At 38.9% G+C, this 24,404-nt stretch overlaps 1 long non-coding RNA gene across 1 annotated transcript in view; it reads right to left on the minus strand.

Annotated features, from left to right (window-relative positions):
- Nucleotides 1–24,404, minus strand: part of LOC126817414 (uncharacterized) — a 167,709-nt gene that overhangs the window by 74,539 nt on the left and 68,766 nt on the right. The window contains exon 3 of the long non-coding RNA XR_007679002.2: nt 4,731–4,864. This is a non-coding gene — a long non-coding RNA (uncharacterized LOC126817414). The remainder of the gene's footprint in view (nt 1–4,730; nt 4,865–24,404) is intronic.

The following is a 24,404-nucleotide window of genomic DNA, read 5'->3' on the forward strand; positions in this document are numbered from 1 at the left end:
TCTGACAAGGATAACTGTCTAGTCGTTCGGATTGGACGAAAAACTGACGTCCCACATACACTTTGACAGATGGAATGCGATATAAGAGTAGGCCGATACACCGCTGTCCGGGGACGTTAAACCCCATTTCATTTCATTACATTTGAGGAATTAATTACTACGACATCGGCTTCTGTCTATCCACACAAGCAAACTGAGATAGCCACTTAATCAGCCATTTTATGGTTGATATAGTTGTTTTAGATTTCATCTTCCAGTCCTTTGCTTTATAAATTGAATTATTCTCACCGATCCCCTTTAAAGGAGCTAAATCGCTAATATTTGGGACCTAGAAATTGACAAAAATGGGTCGCGACGCATATAATAATGTAATATGAATGTATATAAACTGATTTACATTCAATCGTTTCTGTTTTTACTGTAATTTCTAATCAGTTATATTCGGCAAAACACGCCAGAAGTCTCAATTGAATGCCAATCTTTAGCGTCTGGTTATGCCAGTCTACACTGATGATATTTATTACGCATGCTCTCCAGATAAGGATATAGCGTCACCATTTGACATGACTTGTGGGTCTAGCCGCGTTCTTTGAGTCCCTTGTTCCAAATGGCGCTGAAACGCATTATGGTACACGATTCGTGTACCAATGGTAAAATGTTTATTTTGTCTTAAATATTGGATATCAGAAGCCCATCTTTTCCCTGTAAGATCACAGGACCAATGTTGATTTAAATTGACAAATGATTCGTGTTTTCAATGTCGAAGATTTTTGATGATATTGAGTTAGAGACTTAGCTACTTTAAATTGCAATGACAATGAAACTCGACTTCTAGTATAATCAGATTAAACGAAACTTCATAAATCAATAATTGCCAAGAACTCAATTTTATCTCAAATAAATCACAACCTTTAAACGGTTTTAACTGGCAGTTTTACATTTTCTACCCTTCTTGTTTTTCTTGTTTTTTTAAAGGTTATCTGCTTCATTCCCTCTATATCTAGCAAACGTCAATCCAAGAGTCGCCGGATAAAAAAAAACCCATAATAACCAAACAAACATCTCTTCCAAAACAACTTTGATTTCATATTGAAATAAAATGAACTCGTTAAAAAAGTTGGATCTGCTTCCCGATTCTGGTTCAATATAATAAAACATGCCACTGCATTTAAAAGTTTTGACAAAAAAAAATATTACAGAAAAAGTAATAAAACTTGAATAATATTTAGAGAATAAAGGAGATTTAAATCGTCTTCAACATAATGTATAAATGAAATCGATTTTTTTAAAGCACTTTAAAGTTTAAATTATAGATTTTTTCTAGAAGACATCTTTAAGGTTGTCAGTCAGAGTTTAGTATTACCCGTGACGAATCCACTTCGGAAATATCATATTTCACAAAGGAATTGGTAAAAACATATTTCTATGTTTTCGAGCTGTTATAAAGTTTGGACTAGGTATGTGGATACTTGCTTAATGGCGTAGTACGTAACTGGCTTCCCCCATAGGCTAGGTCTGATACTAAACGTACCGTTCCAAGCTGACCTTGTGAAATAGATTTGTTTGGCGAAAACATGATACATGAAAGAGAGAGAGAGAACATGATACAAAAGAGATAGAGAGAGGGGGGGGGGCGTTTAACGTCCTCTCGTCACAAACTAGGTCATTTCGGGACTAACATATTATGGTTATTAACATATTATTTTATTTCAATAATTCGCTTACGTGTGGGGGGTTGGATGGCTGAATAGTTAGCGTGCGCGCTGTATCATAAAGTCTGTCATTGAGTCGACTGTCGTGGTTTCTAATCCCCGGTTGTACGTGACAAGGAGTAGGGTCGCCTGTCCAGCCTCGTGGGTTTTCCCCGGGTCCTCCGGTTTCCTCCCACTGCTAAAGACCCTATGCGCAAGTGAATTATTGAAATAAAAAATTAAACCATATGTTAGTCCCGAAATGATCTAGTTTGTGTCGAGTGGACGTTAAACCCCATTTCTCTCTCTCGCTTACGCGTAGGGGTCTTTAGCAGTGGGAGGAAACCAGAGGCAACCCACGAGGTTGGACAGGCGACCCTACTCCTTGTGACGTACAACCGATGAATGGAAACCACGTCCACTCGTCACAAACTAGGTCATTTCGAGACTAACATATTTCAATTTTATTTCAATAATTCGCTTAAGTGTAGGGGTCTTTAGCAGTGGGAGGAAACCGGAGACAACCCACGAGGTTGGACAGACAAAATAACAAAAGTTAAGCAATAACAATTAACTCTGGTAAATCATAGGTATGTTTAATAGCACGGGAGACCACACCACACACAATTACACAAGACAAACCTACGGACAGGCGACATAACAAAAGTTAAACAATAACAATTAACTCTGGTAAGTAATAGGTATGTTTAATAGCACGGGAGACCACACCACACACAATTACACAAGACAAACCTACGGACAGGACACACAATATACATACACATCACAAACAACAAACGCACAATCAGATCAAGTTAATTAATCTGGAGACTAGCCAACCTCATGGGTTTTCTCCGGGCCCTCTTGTTTCCTCCCACTGTTAAAGACCCAAACGCGCAAGCGAATTATTGAAATAAAGTTGAACGGTGTGTTAGTCTCTCTCTCTCTCTCTCTCTCCCTCGCTCTGTCTCTCACTCTCTCTCTCTCTCTCTCTCTCCGGAGTCTAGCCGTAAGCATTCACTGCCCTGTACTATCCAAGGCCTATAGTGATACAGGCTTCATTCAAAATACAGGTAAACAAATAGTGAAAAATGTGTAGTGAGTAAACAGGAGCGAAACCCGAAACACCAGAACATTCTACAGTACGGAGGGCTAAAAACTCCACTCTAATACTAAGTGCAGGGGGGCTGCACCACTCACAATTACACAAAACAAAACTACGGGCAAGACACAATACGCAGACATCACAAACAAACGTACATATCAGATAGAGTGAATAGTACAGTGCGCGGTACAATCCATGGCCTGTAGTGATTCAGACTTCACGGACAAGACACAATACGCAGATTTTACTCAAAATGAAAAACAAACCAACAATATGAGAGAATAGTCAGCCTTGTTTATTTTTTTATCTACGAAGGCTAGGTTTCCAAAATGTCTAACAGTAATCTTATATTTCAGACTGACTTCTTGGTGATCCAGACCTGTTTCACAAACGGGCAATCCAGTGCAAAAGGTAAAAAAAAACAAAAAAAAAAACCCCAATGAACTTTGTGGAATATAGAGTGGATTTTTTTAAACTAGAAGCGCTGGCCTTGTGTATTTTCAGATCTATGAAGGCAATGGGAATGTTCGATTGAATGTTCTGGAATTGAATGCTGTCAAAACCAAAAATTGTGCGGATGCTCGATTGAACGTTCCGGAATTGAATTCTGTCAAATCCAAAATAGTGACAATCGAGAGAAAATGGGATTTGGTGGTAGAACGCATGCGCTGACTGCATGAGAAAATGGGGGTGCTCGATTGTCAGACCGGAACGTTCCGAATTCCACGCCACTCGATCGCAATTCCGTCAATTCGGAACGATCCGGCATGATAATGTGTTAATGGGGGTACTCGATTGAACGTTCCGGAATTGAATTCCTTCAATCCCAAAGATAGTGACAATCGAGTGAAAAGGTGGATTTCGGGCTACAACGCATGCGTCGACAGAATAGGTTAATATCTTAACCAACAATGCAGCCGAAACCTTTTAATTACGTCACGATTCTACTCACACCACCTCCGTTGTCGGGACTGACAGAACTGTGACAGAACTAAATTCCGCGTTACTAGATTGCAATTCTGTCAATTCGGGACATTCTGGACTGTGAATCGAGCATCCCCATAGTAACCCCATATGTCAGACAGACGTCTTGTTGACCGCGACTTGTTTGACAAATACACCATAAAATGCTAAATGTAAACAATAATAAACAACTTTATGGAACATAGTGGGTATGTTTAAGACAGAAGCGTGTGTCGTGTATATTTGTCTGACCTGTGCTTGATTGTTATTTTGTTTGGTGCGATCGTTCTGCATGCACTTTTTCTGGTGCAACTCTTCTGCACCCCTTCACTTATTATTGTATTAATGTAAATGGGGTTTAACGCCTCGTCGACACGTGATTTAGTGCATAGGCTAGTTCTAAACGAGTGTCTCCACCTAGCGAGAGAGATAGAGATGGGGTTTAACATCAACTCGACAAAAACTAGGTTATTTCGGGACTAACATATGATTCAGTTTTATTTTAATAATTCGCTTGCGTTTAGGGGCCTGTAGCAGTGGGGGGGGGGACCAGAGGACCCGGAGAAAACCCACGAGGTTGGACAGGCGACCCTACTCCTTGTCACGTACGTACTACCGGGGATTCGAAACCACGCCAGTTGACTCAATGACAGGCCTTACGATACAACACGCGCGCGAGAAATAAGAGGGATATAAATCTGTTTAAAATCGTACCCATCAGATGACATCGAGAGTTGTCATGTTAATTAATGTCTAATTAATAATTTAGATAACATATCAGGCCTACAGAAAGACCTGCAATAGGCAGATTTAGCTCTTGCAAAATGCATGTTTAATAGCTCGGTAGGTGCAAAAATGTCGGACGTTAAACCCCACTTCATGTCATGTGTTTGTAAAATGTAAAACTTGTCTTACCCGTTTAGTACCCAGATGTTTTTTTAGAGCAGGGTAAAATATAAAAGGTGTCTTACCCGTTTAGTGCCCAGATGTTGTATAGAGCAGGGTAAGATGACACTGTCACCTGGCCGTACTGTAAAGTTGGTTGGTGTACTGACGAAACGTGGCGGGGGAACGTTAGAGTAAGGCGAGTCAGGATCACTGCTTTCTGTAACAAAACCAAAAACAACGTTATAACAACAAAATAAGCTGCTGGATCTAGCCTATAAACAGCCATTACAGATATTGATATTTCGTTTCAAAGTATTTTCAATTCGGTTTTATGATCTGGGGCCTATTTCACGCATTTTTTAACAAAGATAAAATCCAAATTTTAGTAATTTGATTGGATAATATTAGATTGATTTTAGTGCTTAGCCAATCAGAATTGAACTATTTACTAAAATTTAGATTTTATCTTTAGTTAAGATTTCGAGAAACTGGGCCCTGACTTTTATTACAGGAATTTTATTGATCACGTTATCACGACAAGGAATTTGCCTTTGGGGCAATTGTGTGATTTTCCGACCAGATATAGGCGACTCTGTACCGATGATTGTGTATGTGTTACTAACACAGACAATAGCTCAATCTGGTTAAAACACAGATCTTATTTCGTTTCGCTTTTTTATAGTTCAAAATTTCGTTTTACTTGTCTTTACTACACTAGGATCTGAAAGAGTTGTTATATAGCACGCGTTCTGGATGATGTGACGGATTAGCCAATGAAACGATCTGTTACGGCGAATGTATGACCTCATAGGGTCAAAACCGATCGTATGACCTCTGACGCGACCTCCCACTGCAACTGGTCAGATGTAGTAGAGGCCATCGATAGTATAAAAAGACGAAACGAATTATAGACCTGTATTATAATCAGTGGCTGATAAGGACGACAAAAAACCCAATCAATTTAACAGGTATCAATTTAACAGGTATTTTATAGACTGGGTGCCATGTCTCCACTGTACCGGTTTTATTACAGCTGACGAGAAGTGGGGTATCGTACAGTGAACAGGGTGTGCATACTATTTCCATACCCCCTGATACCATGTACAATATATTTAATAGACAACGCTATCATCTACATAATACATCAGGTCCGTAGCTACCGGAGGGGGGGGGGCACTGTCTCGTGACTTTATAGGGCGCCCATACTGATATGGGGTCGTTGGCTAGCTATGGGCCTGTACATGGAGTATAAACAGATACGAATTATAAAGTTAATGTAAACAAATTGTCCTTAAAATTAATCTGTCTATTGAAAGTCTTTCTTTTGGTCTCAAACTATTAATTAGACATTTATTAACATGGCAAGACCATATTCAACGTTCTTCATCATCGAATGGATGTGATTTTCAGAGGGTTGAAACGCGATCTTCATTGAATAATTCAGTTTACAAAAAGACAATCGAGACTTTGTTGATTATCGTAACAATGCTAGTTGTCAATCGAGACTATATTGTGCAACCTATAAACTATAAAGACTAATAACTACAGCACGAACAACCAACTGTTTGTATAAATATTACAGAATGCATCTTTAAATAGCACGTTACCTTAGTAACTGTGTTTATTATCGTAACAACAATGGCAATGACTACACTGTTCTTGAAACGACCATGCTCCGCCCCTAATGAAGTAATAGCGAGAACTGTTAGCTCTTTATCTAAATCTTACATAATGTACCTTTAAATATACATTATCCAAGAGCTAAATCTGCCTATTGCAGATCTTTCTTTAGGCCTAAAATGTTATCTAAATTATTAATTAGACATTAATTAACTCTCGATGGAATCGGATTTCTCCGATATTAAATAGGTTAGAACAGTTCAGCCATATTTTGATTTAAGCTAAAAATGGAGGAGCGAGACTTAGATTCGAACAACCAGTACGGTGGTTGAAATTATTGCACACGTCTTGTCAAACCTTCAAAGGTTAATATCTTCGCTTGCAATAAAGTAATTTGAATGAAATTTTCAAATTATTCATTTTACATTATCTATTTTCGAACTATTATAGCAAGAATGGCAATCTCTTTATCTAAATCTTACATAATGTATCTTTAAGTCTACCGTTTAGTGCTTTATTCGTTATGGTATTCTAATTAGAAATAAAGAGCAGAAAACTTTAGGTCATTAAGAAAAAGTAGGCCTATTTATTGTCGTTATATAACATTCAATGAATGAGTACTCATTGTTGTTATCCTATTATAAAACAATCGTCAAATAATCAATTTTCATGAGACATTTCATTTTAGATATGGAGGAAATATAGTGATCATTACACTCTGCCTTGTGTACAACATTAACCGAGTGGTCTATGGTATTTAAGTGTAGTTTAATGGTCGAGTACGAAACATTAAGTAATATATTGGATAGCACGAGGGCTATATCTATATATTACGCACAAGATCATTAAAGCTCAATACCACTCTTATTGTAACTGAAGAATATGTCCCAATCTTTATTCTGGTCAACAAATTGTACTATTTTACAATATCCCAATTAATTCATCTTAACACACCTAATTTAAAAAATTGGAAAAATTCAACTAAATGATTTAAAAAGCCTAACGTAAAGCTTTTCAAATGTGACTTGGATTTAAAAATATTTTTGAACCCTCTGGACAAGTAAAATAGGATTTAATGGATAATTTACACAACAGGTAGGACACTAACACATTTAGTACTTAGAATAAGGCTATTATTTATTTTCTGGAGCTGTCAAGCTAGCAAGAGTGTTATTGTCCCTTTAAACAACTTAAAATACAGACACTATCCAGCAAGTGCATTTCAATGAAATACGCCACACGGGTCCTATATTTTAACTAGTATAAATAATGTACGCTTGGCACATTGCCCGTACATTATTTGAAATAATGGTACGCCAACATCAAAGGATGACGTCACATATAATTCGGGTTATATCTGAACCACAGACACAAGTTCATTCTCTAGCTGAAAGGGGCATTATGAGACATTAGATAAAGAATTGACTGTTGTCGCTTTAATAGTTTAAAAATAGATAACGTAAATAGAATATGCTGAAAATGTCAGTCAAATTGCTCCACTCGGAGCCGAGGTATTAGTAACAGGGAATGCTTACCCCCTAATGGGGGGTTGGATGGCTGAATGGTTAGCGCGCTGTATCATAAAGTCGGTCACTGAGTCGACTGGCGTGGTTTCGAATCCCCGGTTGTACGTGACAAGGAGTAGGGTCGCCTGTTCAACCTCGTGGGTTTTCTCCGGGTCCTCCGATTTCCTCCCACTGCTAAAGACCGCTACGCGCAAGCGAATTATGTAAATAAAATCAAACCATATGTTAGTCCCGAAATGACCTAGTTTGTGTCGAGTGGACGTTAAACCCCATTTCTCTCTCCCTCTCTATTTAGTCGCTTACCCCTAATAGTCTCATAGGGCGTGACAGGTGAAAGAGAGAGAGAGAGAGAGAGAGAGAGAGAGAGAGAGATGGGGTTTAACCTCCCCTTGTTAGTGGTACAGGACGGAGGGGCTGGCAAAGACAGCTGTCTAGTCGTTCGGATGGGACGAAAAACCGAGGTCCCGTTTACAAATTGCGTGCACGCAAAAGATCACTTGGCCATAGTATCGCTGCCCGAGTACAATTTCCCTCATAGCACAATGTATGGCGTATGCCCGTCTTCATTAGCCCATTCGGGGCAGAACAGTAGGAAGTTAAAATCAATTTCATTTCACTATTGGGGGGTTGGATGGCCGAATGGTTAGCATGCGTGCGCTGTATCATACGGTCTGTCATTGAGTCAACTGGCGGGGTTTCGATTCCCCGGTTGTACGTGACAAGGAGTAGGGTCACCTGTCCAACCTCGTGGGTTTTCTCCGGGTCCTCCGGTTTCCTCCCACAGCTAAAGACCCCTACGCGCAAGTGAAATATAGAAATAAAATTAAACCATGTGTTAGTCCCGAAATGACCTAGTTTGTGTCGTGTGGACGTGAAACCCAATTTCATTTCACTATTTATTCTGTTCAGCGTAATGTCCCTTTACGGTTTGTATATGAAAATGGTGGGCATATGACACCAAATATATTATTATAAATCCATTTGACGCTATTAAAAGGCGTTTACTGCTTCATGATTAATGGCATGATTAGCAGAATAATCGACATTTAGACATGGAATTAATTCAAACATAACGCCATTTTACCACATTAAGATGAAACAAACCATTCTAGGTTTACAATAAAAATATTAAATGAACTGAAACTAGGTGTAATTAGCACCCTACATTCCTGCACGGTTAATGACGGCGGCCATACATCATACAGTGTGGGCGGGGGGGGGGGGGGCGGAGGGGTAGAAATAGACCTGAATATATAATCTAAGATTCATAGGAATTGGGTGATGTAAATGACCACACATTGAGGAGAGAGAGAGAGAGAGAGAGAGAGAGAGAGAGAGAGAGGATGTTTAACGTCCACTCGATACAAACATCTATGGTTCAATTTTATTTCAATAATTTGCTTGCGCGTGGGGGTCTTTGGCAGCGGGAGTGAACTGGGGGACACGGAGAAAACCCACGAGGTTGGACAGACAACCCCTCCCTCTGTCACGACAGTTGACTCAATGACGGGCCTTATGATACAATACGCACGCGCTAACCATTCGCCCCCCCCCCCTTGTAATTCGAACTGATGCGTTGTTACAGTCATTTGGACAAGCGTATACGATTACACCCATGTGAATTTCTGTTCAAAACTAATTTTAAAACAAATAGCACTTAGTTCCTCTGCGTCAAAATGACATTTTTCAGATCTTATAATGTACATGCAGTGCCGGATTACGATCGGCTGCTGTTAATTATCGGGGGCGTGTCCAGGGATTTGAGCAGCTGGTGGGGGGTGGGGCAAGGTGGAGACAACGTCTGCTGCTTATTATCAGGGACGTGTCCAGGAATTTGAACAGCGGGGGAGTCCAAGCTAGAGACAACGTCTGCTGTTTATTATCAGGGGCGTGTCCAGGAATTTGAACAGCGGGGGAGTCCAAGGTGGAGACAACGTCTGCGGTTTATTATCAGGGGCGTGTCCAGGAATTTGAACAGCGGGGGAATCCAAGTTGTAGACAGCGTCAAGTTGTAGACAGCGTTAGGCTGGGCAGGCGGGGGGAGGGGGGAGCTTTGAGACAACATATCTGCTTATTTAGGTGCATACATGTATAGAATTACAGTGGAGTGAGCCCACCCATCCTTATCTATCTAGTCTATGTAGGCTTCCACACAAACAGGTTTAAAACCACAGAATTGGCAATTGGTTAAAACCAGTCGATATCCTGTCTACGTCAATTCAGCTAATTGTCACGAAAGTCACAAGTATGGTTTCTCTTTTTACCCGACTAATCAGCTTCTTGGTCAACAAAAATGTTAAAGTTGTAAAAACATGGTGTACCATTTTTTTTAGACGGTTAACAAATTTATGAAATTAGACTCGCTGTGTGACTAGTTGTCAGGAGATAAACAAACGTAATTGTCTGGTATATTGATTTGACTAGAAAACATTTAATAACTAAAAAGAAATATGACCCGTAGCGACGGCGTTCATAGCGCGCTGTTAAAGGCGGTGATAGCGCGATGAAAAGTGCGTCGATAGCGCGATGTACAAGTCAGCCATAGCGCGATGTAAAAGGCAGCCATAGCGCATTGTACAAGGCAGTCATAGAGCGATGTAAAACGCAGTCATGGCGCGATAAAAAGAACGATCATAGCCCGATGTAAACGGCGGCCATAGCGCGATGAAAAGGGCGGTCATACCGCGACGTAAACGGCGGTCATAGCGCGATGAAAAAGGAAAAATAGACAAAGTGTCCATAGCGCAATACAAAAACAAAAACAGAAAGCTAGGACCCATAACGCACAATACTAGATCTTTGTACGATCTGAGAAATATCTTTTTCTAGGGTTAGGTTTAGGGTTCGGGTTAAACGTACAAATTGAAGCTGTAACAGTGCATGATCAGGCGTTCTAGAAAGCGTAAGTTTATCCAATTGTGTAAGTTTCTAACAAAAGATTTGTATATTTAATGACTCTACTTATCTTGTTGGACACAAAGGAAATTAGTATTTGTGGTTACATAAACGTTACTCCGTAACACTAAAAAAAGAAAATACACGGTATTAGTTCCTTTGCTTTTTAAAAAAATCGCAAATGTTCTCTTGTGCCACCATTATAACGTTATAGCAGGATTAAAGGATATTTGTTAATGGTGAAATTGATATAAAGCTCAAAGAAACGAAATACACAATTATCTAATTAAAGCCAGATGTATCAACTAGACTACAAACAGTTAAATCCTGTATAGGTTTCATATACCAGCTAATCACACGTAAAATTATCTCCCTTTAATGCTAATTATCAAATGGTGGCGCTGTTCCTCCATGTTTTTATAAGGATGGGATTTCAATGAGAACTTTTTGTATTTAGATAAATACATAGCATGAATTCTCTGAAGTTTTTCAGCTGCTCTCGGCGACAAGCATTGCTACATTCTTTGGAATTGAAAATAGACCCGTTCATTAAATCTGGAATACAATAAATTCTTATTGACAAAAAAACATAGCATAACTACAGTAAGACCCCTTTATTAAGACCGACAGTGGGACTGTTATAAATTGGTCTTATGAGTGGGACTAGTATAGATTTTATATATTTATTAAGGCGATTAGAAAATTATATCCAGGAATCTGTACCTACACATTGAATATATCGACGTATACATTAAACATACATTATGCAAGAGCTAAATCTGTCTATTGCAGGTCTTTCTTTAGGCATGAAATGTTATCTAAATTATTAATTAGACATTTATTAACATGACAAAACCATAATCAGCTCTCGATGCCATCTCTAGCCAGTGATATTTAACGTATTGGAATATATTTTGGGAAGGATTATTAAACAATATTAAATGGATAATCGAGACTTTGTTTTTATCGTACCGACTTTTGTATTGATGATCGAGGCTAGGCCTGAAATTAAAAAGCAAAAACAGAGCTAGCGCTAATCCCAATCCTAACTCTAACGTATAATCTCGTCAGCAACCACGTGCCCTAACCTTATTTACAGAGAGAGAGAAATGGAGTTTAACGTCCACTCGACACAAACTAGGTCATTTCGGGACTAACATATGTTTTTTAATTTTATTTCAATAATTCGCTTGCGCGTAGGGGTCTTTAGCAGTGGGAGGAAACCGGAGGACCCGGAGAAAACCCACGAGGTTGGACAGGCGACCCTTCTCCTTGTCACGTACAACCGGTGATTCGAAACAACGCCCGTTGACTCAATGACGATCTTCTGATACAGCACGCACGTGCTAACCATTCGACCATCCAACCCCCACCTTATTTACATCTCAGCGACGAAAATTGAGCTGGCTTTAACAAATAGATTTAGCCCGTCATACAGCTGATGCTGGATGTAGAGTACCGGAATATGCCGAGGATTGCCGAGTGGGTTTGTCCCCTGGGTTTCTGGTTGTTCACGTGTCGTGCTGTTCTGCTACAAATACTATAAGAATCTATTGATTTTTCTAGAATTTTTATGATCTTTATTTAATAACTTCCCAGTACGCTATGGTGCATGATATGTCATAAAAAAAACTTCAAAATATGGTCTGACCTGACAAACAGAAATGAATTTACTGGTCTCGAGCGGAAGACCGGATGAAGCCAGGATGAGAAAGCAGAAATAAATAACACAGCCCAATAATTCCAAGTGTAAATTCATTGCTTGGTTTTATAGTGTTGTGTATTGCCGTATAAATCTAGCTACCGTGAAATAAACACAGTTCGCTTGTTAATATATTTCCCTTTTTACAGACGATCCACGATAAATGAAGAGAGTTTAGACCTACATCTATCAGGTCGGGACGAATAAAACAAGATATTTAGCAATATTTTAGTCCGAAACGTCCTGAATTCCAGACACGTGTTTGTTCAATTGATTGCCTGTAATTTAAATTTTAAAATGTCTAAAATCACCCTCATTATTTATTCTTTACTATTAAATATGGGGATCACGGTGGCTAAGTGAGTAAGACGCTGGCTCGATAGCCTGGAGGTCGGGTGTTCGATCCCTGCATTGGCCGAAAAAGTTCATCCAGATTATCGTGCAAGTAAAAGATCCCTTGACAGTTGGAATTCGATATAAGAGTAGGCCGTAGTGCCGCTGTCCGGACAAAATTCCCCTTATAGGACACTCTCATCCCTCTCTCTCTTATAGCGCGCAGGGTCTTTGATTCACAGGATGAAGTTTGGTTTTACAGCGAGTATGTTCCTTATGTTATAAGGTATGTGCTGAACTGTTCTATAGCTAAGGTCTTTCGCCCTACTTTATGTCCCCAGGAAATACTCAATCAATATTTATGTTATGGCTGCTCGATTTCAGGTTTTTTTTTTAAATCAATAGTCATATAATAAATTCTCCCCATTTCATGCAGGCCAATAAACACATATAGATGTTAATAAAAACGCAGTCTTTTCTAAGAAAACAATTGGTTCAAAAACTATTTCAACGGAGAAAGAGAAAGAGAGAGAGAGAGAGAGAGAGAGAGAGAGAGAGGGAGAGATGGGGTTTAACGTCCACTCGACACAGACTAGGTCATTTCGGGACTAACATATGAATAATGGCCGAATGGTTCGCATGCGCGCGCTGTATCATTAAGTCTGTCATTGAGTCGACTGGCGTGGTTTCGAATCCCCGGTTGTACGTGACAAGGAGTAGGGTCGCCTGTCCAACCTCATGGGTTTTCTCCGGGTCCTCCGGTTTCCCCCCACTGCTAAAGACCCCTACGCGCAAGCGAATTATTGAAATAAAATTAAATCATATGTTAGTCCCGAAATGACCTAGTCTGTGTCGAGTGGACGTTAAATCCCATTTCTCTCTCGCTCTCTCTCTTCCTGACAGGTTTTTTGTCCGCTTTTATGTAGGGTGATATCGCAGACCAGCATTTAATTCCTGGTTATTTTGTCAGTGATACAGGACAGAGGGTCTGACATGTACACATTGACGGACACGTAAAAGATCCCTTGGCAGTTGGAATTCAATATAAGAGTATCCCGTAGCGCCGCTGTCAGGGCAAAATTTCCCTCATAGCACACTGTATGGCCTATGTCAGTCTTAGGGGATAGGGTGGCCGAATGGTTAGGGCGTGCGCGTTGGATTATAATGCCTTTCATTGGGTCAAGTGGCCTGTCTAATCTCGTGGGTTAACTCCTGGTTCTCCTGTTTTCTCCCACAGCTAAAGACCCCTACGCGCAAGTCAATTATTGAAATAAAATGAAACCATATGTTAGTCCTGAAATGACCTAGTTTGTGCCGAGTGGACGTTAAACCCCATTTCTCTCTCTCTATCTCTCTCATTTCTCTTTGTCTATTGCCAACAACGTTTAACTTTTATTTGTTAGTATTTTAGAACGAATCCACGGCACCCGTGACTTTAACACACACACTCTCTCTCTCTCTCTCTCTCCCTCTCTCTCGCCCTCTCTCATTTCTCTTTGTCTATTGCCAACAACATTTAACTTTTATTTGTTAGTATTTTAGAACGAATCCACGGCACCCGTGACTTTATCACACACACTCTCTCTCTCTCTCTCTCTCTCTCTCTGTCTCTCCCCTCTCTCTCTCTCTCTCTCTCTCTCTCTCTCTCGTCTTACTGAATAAAACCATTATGAATTTGTCAGAGTAAACAAACCATGAATGTGAGGTATGAATATTATGAATATGTTAAAACATTTCTGTTAAATATATGAAATGTGTTAAGGTAATATGCAATTAGTTTATTGCATTATTTAAAGTGTTTGGCAGTAGGTATATTATTATAACATGTTGACGAGGTTAACAGATTCCCCGAGTATAATTTTACCAATGCCACCTTAATTTGAATTGTTACTGGTTGTAATATATTTAGATAAACAAAATTACACATAATGTTTAGCTAGGTGTGGATTTTGAAATACGTAATGGTAATTCCACATAATATTTAGCCAACTAGCTGTAGATATTCAAATACGTAATGGTAATTCCACATAATATTTAACCAACTAACTATGGATTTTGAAATACGTAATGGTATTTCCACATAATATTTAACCAACTAACTATGGATTTTGAAATACGTAATGGTTAATCCACATAATATTTAACCAACTAACTATGGATTTTGAAATACGTAATGGTAATTCCACATAATATTTAGCTAGCTGTGGATTTTGAAATACGTAATGGTAATTCCACATAATATTTAGCTAGCTGTGGATATTGAAATAAGTGGGTAATTCCACATAATATTTAGCTAGCTGTGAATTTTGAAATACGTAATGGTAATTCCACATAATGTTTAACCAACTATGGATTTTGAAATACGTAATGGTATGTTTACTGTTTTAGAACATCGGATATCACTTCTCGTTCTTTTGTTCTTGTTTTGCAACCCAAACACTCGATAGTCAAATAACTGACATAAGTAATGTTGCTTTGGGAGTATTTAAACTTTCCTTGTCTAGTCGTTCGGATGGGACGGAAAACCGAGTCTCTTGTACACATTGGCATGCACGTAAAAGATCCCTTGGCAGTTGGAATTCTATATAAGAGTAGGCCGTAGCGCCGCTGTTGGGGCAAAATTTCCATCATAGCACACTGTATGGCGTATGCATGTTTTCATTTGACCAGCTGGAGCAGAACAGTAGAACGTTAAACTCTATTTTATTTCATTTCGCTTTCCTTGTCAACACCGCAGGCGCCATCCATGACAACTGCGAAACAACTTTAAAGTGGAAGTCTAACGATTTTCAACAAGATTCCCATAAATCTTTAATATTTCCCCTCTGTAACACAAACAAAAACGTTTTTGTAGGCGAGAAATTAATTTTTTTTATATTTAAACTGGAAGTGATGTAATTGGTTCAACACGCCCGCTGGTGTTTATAGTAAGCTTACAGAATTGGCCGATGTTTAGCGCTGTATTATGTTAACACATCGTCGTTTGGATGCAAGTCAGATCAATGGGACTGTTTATTGGGTTATTATAAATATGACATCCTACTCCAGGGGTCAATCCCCTATATTTCAACCCCACCCCACCCCTCCAGTGTCCTACAATCAACCATCCCCCATGTAACGATAATCAAAAATGTCCATACGGTTCTAAAGGTTAAAGCGAATATCAAGATAATGTTTAAAGCGGTATATCAATGTCCATCAATCAATCAGTCTTTAGCCCGTCAATTTATCTTTTAATACAAGTCAAATATGGTTTGTACATAAATGATATTAACCTATCACTTACTCAATATAAAAACACTGTCGTCACAGAAGCACTGGTCTGTTCGAATCTACATCATTTCGGTTATCCAGCCATTACATATTCTGGCTTAATTTGTGAGACAGTATTCCCGCGGATTAAAGATGGATCAACAACAAATAGAATATAATTAACTGGAACAAATTGAAAGTAGCCTGAAACACTTTGACATTTTATACAGAATTTATAAACAAGCCGCGTATCCATTAGCTCATTAGCGTGGGACAAGAAAGCGCCAACCAGTGGATTAAATACCAGATCCTCCTGGAATACTCCAAGTCCCTTAACTCATTTACCAAATAACCTATAATAACATTTGGTTTTTTGGCTGGTTACTATCTTATTTCACAAATTAAACAGCGAAAAAATCCCCTAAAGATAGGTTGCCAGGCAACGAAACACACGCCCACAGCAGCTAAATCGTCCGGGCAGTCAACAAGTGGTGTTGCATATTTTTACTTTTTTCGATAATGAAAGAGAAAGAGAGAGAAATGGGGTTTAACGTCCACTCGACACAAACTAGGTCATTTCGGGACTAATATATGGTTCAATTTTATTTCCATAATTCGCTTGCGCGTAGGGGTCTTTAGCAGTGGGAGGAAACCGGAGGACCCGGAGAAAACCCACGAGGTTGGACAGGCGACCCTACTCCTTGTCACGTACAACCGGGGAATCGAAACCCCGCCAGTTGACTCAATGACAAACCGTATGATACAGCGCGCGCGTGCTAACTATTCAGCCATCCAACCCCCCTCGATAATGAAACATTTATATAATACACTAAAATCTGATTAAGAGCAACAACTCATGAAGTAATTATCAGAAAACCATTAGAATTTGTTTGGTTTTTATAAATTTCTGCCCCATGCTAACGTTTAGTATACGAAATATTTAATATCATGGATTTAGCTGTTCAAGACATAAAAATTCATTGAAAATCAATATATGTACTTGTTTGTTTCATGACCTTAAACTCTGTGTATCAATCTGAAGTCAATCAGATGATAACTTTAGCCTTTAGAGCGTCACAAGATTTTTTAAAATGATCAAGGGCCATAACTTTGGCAGTAATTATCGTAAATCGCTGAAAATCAATAGGCCTTTTCGTCTCATGGTAAAACACTGTATACAAATTTATCGGATATTAACTTTAGCCGCTAGAGCGTACACAAGCATATGTGGACGCCGGACAGACAGACCGACGGATGGGGCGACGACAATATACGACCTCATTTCAATGTGGGCGTATAAAAACTGAAGTACAGCAGGAAAAAGTGCAATTTATTTTATCAACTATTTCTGTTTTGTAGCCTCCAGGTTGTTTTTTTTTATTTCATCTGTTGATTCCCCAGGCGAATAAAATGGTTTATCACTAGATGGATTTGTAATGGAATGGGCGAAAAATTTGTCCATCCTGTTAATCGTTAGGGTTTAATGAAAAGCTGATTCAGGAGTTTTCATAGACCACAACAAATGACTCGTTAGCTTCTTGAAATATAATTTAACCTGGTAATGGTCGATGCATTCTCGCTCCCCACTTCAATTTCGCGTTATACTCAGGAAAATTACTATCCAAGGAACAAACAACCAACGCCATTAAAAGCGATTTGGTGGCCTGTTAAAAGTGAATTCGATTGAAGGTTAGAGTTTTATTGTATTTTGATTAGGCATTCTATTTGATAAAATGCATTTAAATGGCTTAATGCCGTGCATCACAGCCATTGTTATGAATAATGAATCCCAACATTGGTTTTAAATTGTTTTTACGACAACAATGTGTAAAACGTTCAAAGAACTGATGGGTACATTCATGAGAAAATAAATGTATTGAAAAAAGAGAAAAGCTTTTTATTTCACACGTGATAATTCTGATTGTTATTAAACTAATCAGTCATCAATGCACTAACCCATTGCAATTTACCAACTTTTACGTAAACCTATTATGCAAATGGGTGGGCTGAATCCTGAATATGTTAACTCTTGCTTGAATTAAAGAGACCACAAGGACCATACTCGCTGTAAAACCAACCTTCATCCCGTGAATCAAAGACCCGGTATGCTATAAAAGAGAGAGAGAGAGCGAGAGGGAGAAAAAAAGAGGGAGAGATAGAGAGAGAGAGAGAGAGTTAAAACAAGTTTAGTTGAAGTCACAGGTGCCGTGGATTCGTTCTAAAATACTAACAAATAAAAGTTAAACGTTGTTGGCAATAGTCAAAGAGAAATTTTGGAGAGTTGAGAGAGAGAGAGAGAGAGAGAGAGAGAGATGGTTTAACGTCCACTCGACACAAACTAGGTCATTTCGAGACTAACATCGTTCAATTTTATTTCAATAATTCGACCAGGAGAAAAGCAACGAGGTTGGACAAGCGACCCTACTCCTCGTCATGTACAACCGGGGATTCGAAACCACGCCAGTTGACTAAATGACAGGCCTTGTGATACAGCGCGCACGTGCTAACGATTCGACCATCCAACCCCCGAGAGACGAAGAGAGAGAGAGAGAGAGAGAGAGAGAGACACACACACACACACACACACACAAACTAGGTCATTTTCGAGACTAACATCGTTCAATTTTATTTCAATAATTCGCTTACGCTTAGGCGTCTTTAGCAGTGGGAGGAAATCGGAGGAACCGGAGAAACCCATCGAGGTTGTACAGGCCTCATGATACAGCGCGCACGTGCTAACCATTCGGCCATCCACCACCCTAAAGCGATTACCGATTCTTTCTTTCCTAAAGTGTCTTACAATATAATCGACACGAGTAACGTTATCCATGCTAAAAAACAAAACTGCAGGCATTAATTCTTTTGGTTGGCATCGCCAGTAATTACTTAACCCTACCGAATGATATCTGGATATACACATTTAAACCTACTACAGAGAGAACGTCATCCATGCCTGGATAGAAATAAGGATTTTACTGCAGGTTGGTTGCTTGCTTTGAAGTCTGATCAAAAGCGGTTTATTTTCTATAACTAAATGTACGGGTTGTGGTTAGTATCAGAAGTTAGCCGACATCACAAGAAATGGATAAGAGGGATTCAATACACAATTTTATCAAGAAACAAACGTCGGCATGCAACCATTAAGATTTAACAACTTTGTAGCTGTAAAAATCTTACAGCAATAATGACGAGAAAATGGGTTTTAAAATCAGCAGAGAATAATCCTATTACACGCCGTAGTTTCGTCAATTTGCTGTCTGTGAGCTTAGCACCATTGATTAAAGAGGTACGGGTGTTTTTATAATTAAATGTAACGTATTAAACGTAAATGTGATGATAGACTAATTTAAAATCTATTTTTCAAACAGGATTTAAAAAGTGAAAGCGAAAGTCCAACTAAATCTGTGAACGAAATTACCATTTGCGAGTATAAAAGTTCAACAGAGAGAGAGAGAGAGATATAGAGAGAGGGAGAGAGAGAGAGAAATGGGGTTTAACGTCCACTCGATACAGACTAGACCATTTAGGGACTAACATATGGTTTAATTTTATTTTTTAATAATTCGCTTGCGCGTAGGAATCTTTAGCTGTGGGAGGACCCGGGGAAAACCCACGAGGTAGGACAGGCGAGCCTACTCCTTGTCACGTACAACCGGGGATTCGAAACCACACCCGTTGACTCAATGACAGGCCTTATGATACAACGCACACGTGCTAACTATTCGGCCATCCAACCCCCCGTTTAGCTAAAGTGCCCCGTGCGTCATACCACAGCTAGTAGTCTGTGGTGACGGTGTCTCTACGTTAATAACTGATCCATTAAAACCATAATGAACTGAAATTTCGTAATATTATTAAGTTACAAGTATATTATATAGTGTCTGTTTTCCAAGTTTTAAGTTCTAAACACGTCCATAATCAGCTGTAGATATAATAAAGATGTCTGTCTTTAAGCTCGTGTGAGTAATATATCAACTCTAATTGTATTTATCATCGATTCCACCCATCCTGGTCTTCCGATCTTAGTAACTTCTATAGGTTCCGTGTAGCCTAATCCTCCAGACAATATCAACAATTATTATTTGAACTCTTAACTTCATTATTACATATATCACCTGGCTCAAGTGCAGCATCGCCCACTAACCGATTATCTTATGTAAATCACCCAGACAAGATAATAAATGGACGGACTTTCCTTTGATTGGTATGTGCTCAAGACAAAACTTAGAGAAACATTATCACTCTCCCTAACAAGTCAAGTAAAATGAAAATGTGTTCAAAGGAGCTAAATCTCTATTCTTTGGCATCTAGAAATTGATACAAATGCGTCGCAACGCATATAATAATGTAATATGAATGTAGGTAAACTGATTTACATTCAGTCGTTACTGTTTTTACTGTAATTTATAATCAGTTAAGTCGCTTCATTAAAAATGGCGCTCGAAAGCATTCTGGTACGCGATTCGTGTGCCAATTTTAAAATGTTGATTTTGTCTTAAATATTGAATATCAGAAGCCCATATTTTTACGGTAACATAACAACAGAAGTCGACCAATAAGGCTTGTTTGCAATGTCGAAGACTGTGGATGATATTGAGTTAAAGACTTGTCTTCATTAACGCCCACCTTTTCGTACCGACTTGAGTACTGATGACCGGGGCTAGGATGAAAAATCAATCGCTAATATCTCGGTTTAGAGTGGAGCAGTTTTCAGGAAATTACCTTTACATCATCTATATTTTAAGTGTCGGAGCAGAACAGTAGGACGTTAAACCCCATTTCATTTCATGTCTTTATCAGAATCTTCCATAATGTGTCTTTAATAAAGAGTAAATAATCTTATTGAAGTTTTGTTTGCGATATTACCACTGTGGAAGCCGCGGTTACACCACCAGTTAATATATATACTGTACTCGACACAAACTAGGTCATTTCGGGACTAACATAGGGTTCAATTTTATTTCAATAATTCGCTTGCGCGTAGTAGGGGTCTTTAGCAGTAGGAAGAAACCAGAGGACCCAGAGAAACCCACGAGGTTGGACAGGCGACCCTACTTCCTTGTCACGTATAACCAGGGAACAGAAACTACACCACGTGATTCAATGACAGATCTTGTGATTTCATGCGCACGCGTTAAACCACTAGTCCACACCCAAACCCCGTTATATGTAATGGCCATATTTAATGTGTATACGAAGCAACAAAAATGTATTTTTAGCGTATGTGACTCATCCTTTAAACCGTTTAACACAAAATTTTAAAATAGTTTTCATTTTCATGAATGAAAAATTTCCTCGTTTAATCATTAGCTGTCATTTGTAACTAATTGGTGTATAACTTTCACTGGAATGTAATTATCGCAATTTGCATAAAATTATATTACACACAGCCGGGAATTCTTGGAATCTTTTCAAAAGTTTATTTAATTTACAAGAAATAAAGGAAGTAAATGAAGCTTCTTTAAAAGTTATAAACACGTATACAAAGTCGGTTCAAATTGCGAACTCTAAGTACCAACTATCGTTGGAATTAGCTGTGGTAAGTTCATCTATCAAAACACAATTTAATTTTACATACGAACATATTTTCAAGTACTTAAACAAGGATTATGTAAGAGCTAAATTCCCCTCATAGCATATGTATGGTGTAATCCCGTCTTTATTCGTCCAGTTCGGAGCAGAACGTCAAACCTCATTTCATTTATATAGTGAAGTATTTTATACGCTATATGTTTTAGTATTTATCTAGTGCCCTTACCATGACATGACGTCCATTAACGAAGACAAATCCTGATGTAAAAATATTGACTCATGTACATCATATTTGAGCAAGAAGAATAATAGCTGTCTATATGTTGATAATTAAATAAGTAAGAGATCGTATTCCATGTATGGATGTAGGAGACCTTGGGGAAAAAACTGAGTTATCGCATGAACAAAATGGTAAGCCAGCTGGAACTGTTAATTATGGAAGACCAGACAGATCTTTATTCGGTGTTCTTAGTCCTTAAGAGCTGTTTGGTCTTCCATAGTTAATTGCCGGACTATTTTTGTACTGTGAGTCCATAAAGCTGTTATGAAACGGCGAAGATAATGTTTAGTCTTTCTCATCCAGTCATACGAAAAGCAAAACCGAATATTTTGTATAGCCTTTAAATGTGTTCGAAATTTGCAATCAGAAATTTTTGTTGTTCCTTTTGATACATTTGAAAACAAACGTCTGTCAAGAACTATGACGGAGCAACTGACAACGTGTGTAGGTGGCGACAATATAGTCGGCGTATATAGAGGTGCTGTGTATTTTATTTGTCTAATGGGGAGAGAGAGAGAGAGAGAGAGAGAGAGAGAGATGGGACCAAAAACCGAGGTCCCGTGTACACATTGGCGTGCCGTAAAAGAACCCTTGACAGTTGGAATTCGATATAAGAGTAGACCGTAGTGCCGTTGTCCTGGCAAAATTTCCCTCATAGCAAACTGTATGGCGTATGCCCGTCTTCTTTAGCTCAGTAGGAGCAGAACAGTAGGACGTTAAACCCCATTTCATTTCATTTATATACATTTGATTGCTCTTTAAAACAAAACGACACGGGTTATATTAATTACTTCTGGTACGTCCTGATAGAGCTTTTGGTAATCGACAAGATGGCGTCACCGTTTCACATGACTTGTGGAATGTGTCTAGCCTCGTCCGTCGAGTCTCTTGTTACAAATGGCACTGAAACGCATTATGGTACACGCTTCGTCTACCAATGGTAAAAAATTTTTTTGTCTTAAATATTGGATATTAGAAGCCCATCGTTTTCCGGTAGGATCACAACATCAATGTTGACTTAAATTGACAAATAAATCGTGTTTTCAATGTCGAAGACTTTGGATGATATTGGGTTAGAGACTTAGCTACTTTAATGTGACCAGCAGACCTTTCAACGGTTATTGTGCAGGACGCACGTGTTATAATACCACATTTAAATGTCGGTGTTTAAAACTAAACGATATCGCTCTCGATATAAGTGGGGCTAAATCTATTTGTTAAGGCCAGCTCAATTTTTGTCAAGGTTGCGAAGATGTAAATAAGGTTAAGGCACGTGATTGTGTTGGCGAGATTGTAGGTTAGGGTTGGGGTAAGCATTGGGTCTAGTTCCAGGGTTATGGTTCGGATTAATGCTATCCCTGTTTACATCTCGTAACATATGGCGAAAAATTGAGCTGGCCTTACAATTTGGCACTAACCATATAATTGGACGTAAGACCCCACGAATGAACGAATAAGTAAGTCATAACTACTAAAACAAATTAACTTGTCTGGTTTCCAAACACACGTTGCCAAAATGCACTAATATTGTATTTATCCAACATTGGATAGTCTGAGATTGGTGAGGTGAGAAGGATTTAATCCTCAATGGCTGCTGGTACCTGATGTTTACATCACTGAACGCAGCTGGTAAGTGCGATAACTCTTGTTGGAAGCTTAATTATCTGTACACGACATAAAACAGCACGTGAGATGGGTGTCGCCACAGAATTCACGCAATTATTTCTAGTAATTGGATAAACAATTGTATCTGTCATTTTTGACAATGTATCGTGCATCTGGTCTCATCAAAATACCAATTTGACCTTTGGTGTGATTATGTTAACACATTCTTACGTAAATACTTGTTGTAGAATAGCGTTTAAAGAGAAACGGGCTACACGACCAGGCCACCCTGAGACTGTCGTGTGGTATTTACACATCTGGGTCCTGTTTCACGAAATTTTAACTAAGATAAAATCCAAATTTTAGTAATTTGATTGGATAATATTAGATTGATTTTAGTGCTTAGCCAATCAAAATCGAAGTATCTGCTAAAATTTGGATTTTATCTTTAGTTAAAATTTCGAGAAACAGGGTCCTGGACGCCACGATGACTGAGTGATTGTGACGTTGGCTCACTAATCAGGAGTGCCATGGATTCGAGCCCTCAGAGCCGCATGCCAATCAACTTCAATAGAAGGCTTGATCCGCACATCTTATCAAGGCCTTCACGTAATACCCTGCATATTTCGGCACGAATTTCGATTGCGTATTCACTCAGGTTATCAGCCTGTCATCGCGAATATCAGGTCTCGCGCTTTACAGCTAATATGTCTACCTGTGATAATCGAGTTGCAAAGTTCAAATTTCGTTCAATGTCAAGGTTTCCGTGGAGGTCGCTAAAGTTGATTTGATCGTCTTAGTGTCAAAACTTCTGATTGGACGCTACTGTTCACGTGTCTGTAGATAACATAGTTATAAGTTCGGGAATTGTGAAGTAATCTAGCAACGTCCAGATGTTGTAAAACTCGCAGTCGTTGCTTCAGGAACATGCACATATATGATTTGGACAGGAAATTAAGGCGTTAAATCCGAGGTAAATATTATTGTGTAAATACCAGCTATATAAAAGTTT

Source organism: Patella vulgata, chromosome 4 (genome assembly GCF_932274485.2).
Source record: "Patella vulgata chromosome 4, xgPatVulg1.2, whole genome shotgun sequence".
Classification (NCBI taxonomy): Eukaryota; Metazoa; Mollusca; class Gastropoda; family Patellidae; genus Patella; species Patella vulgata.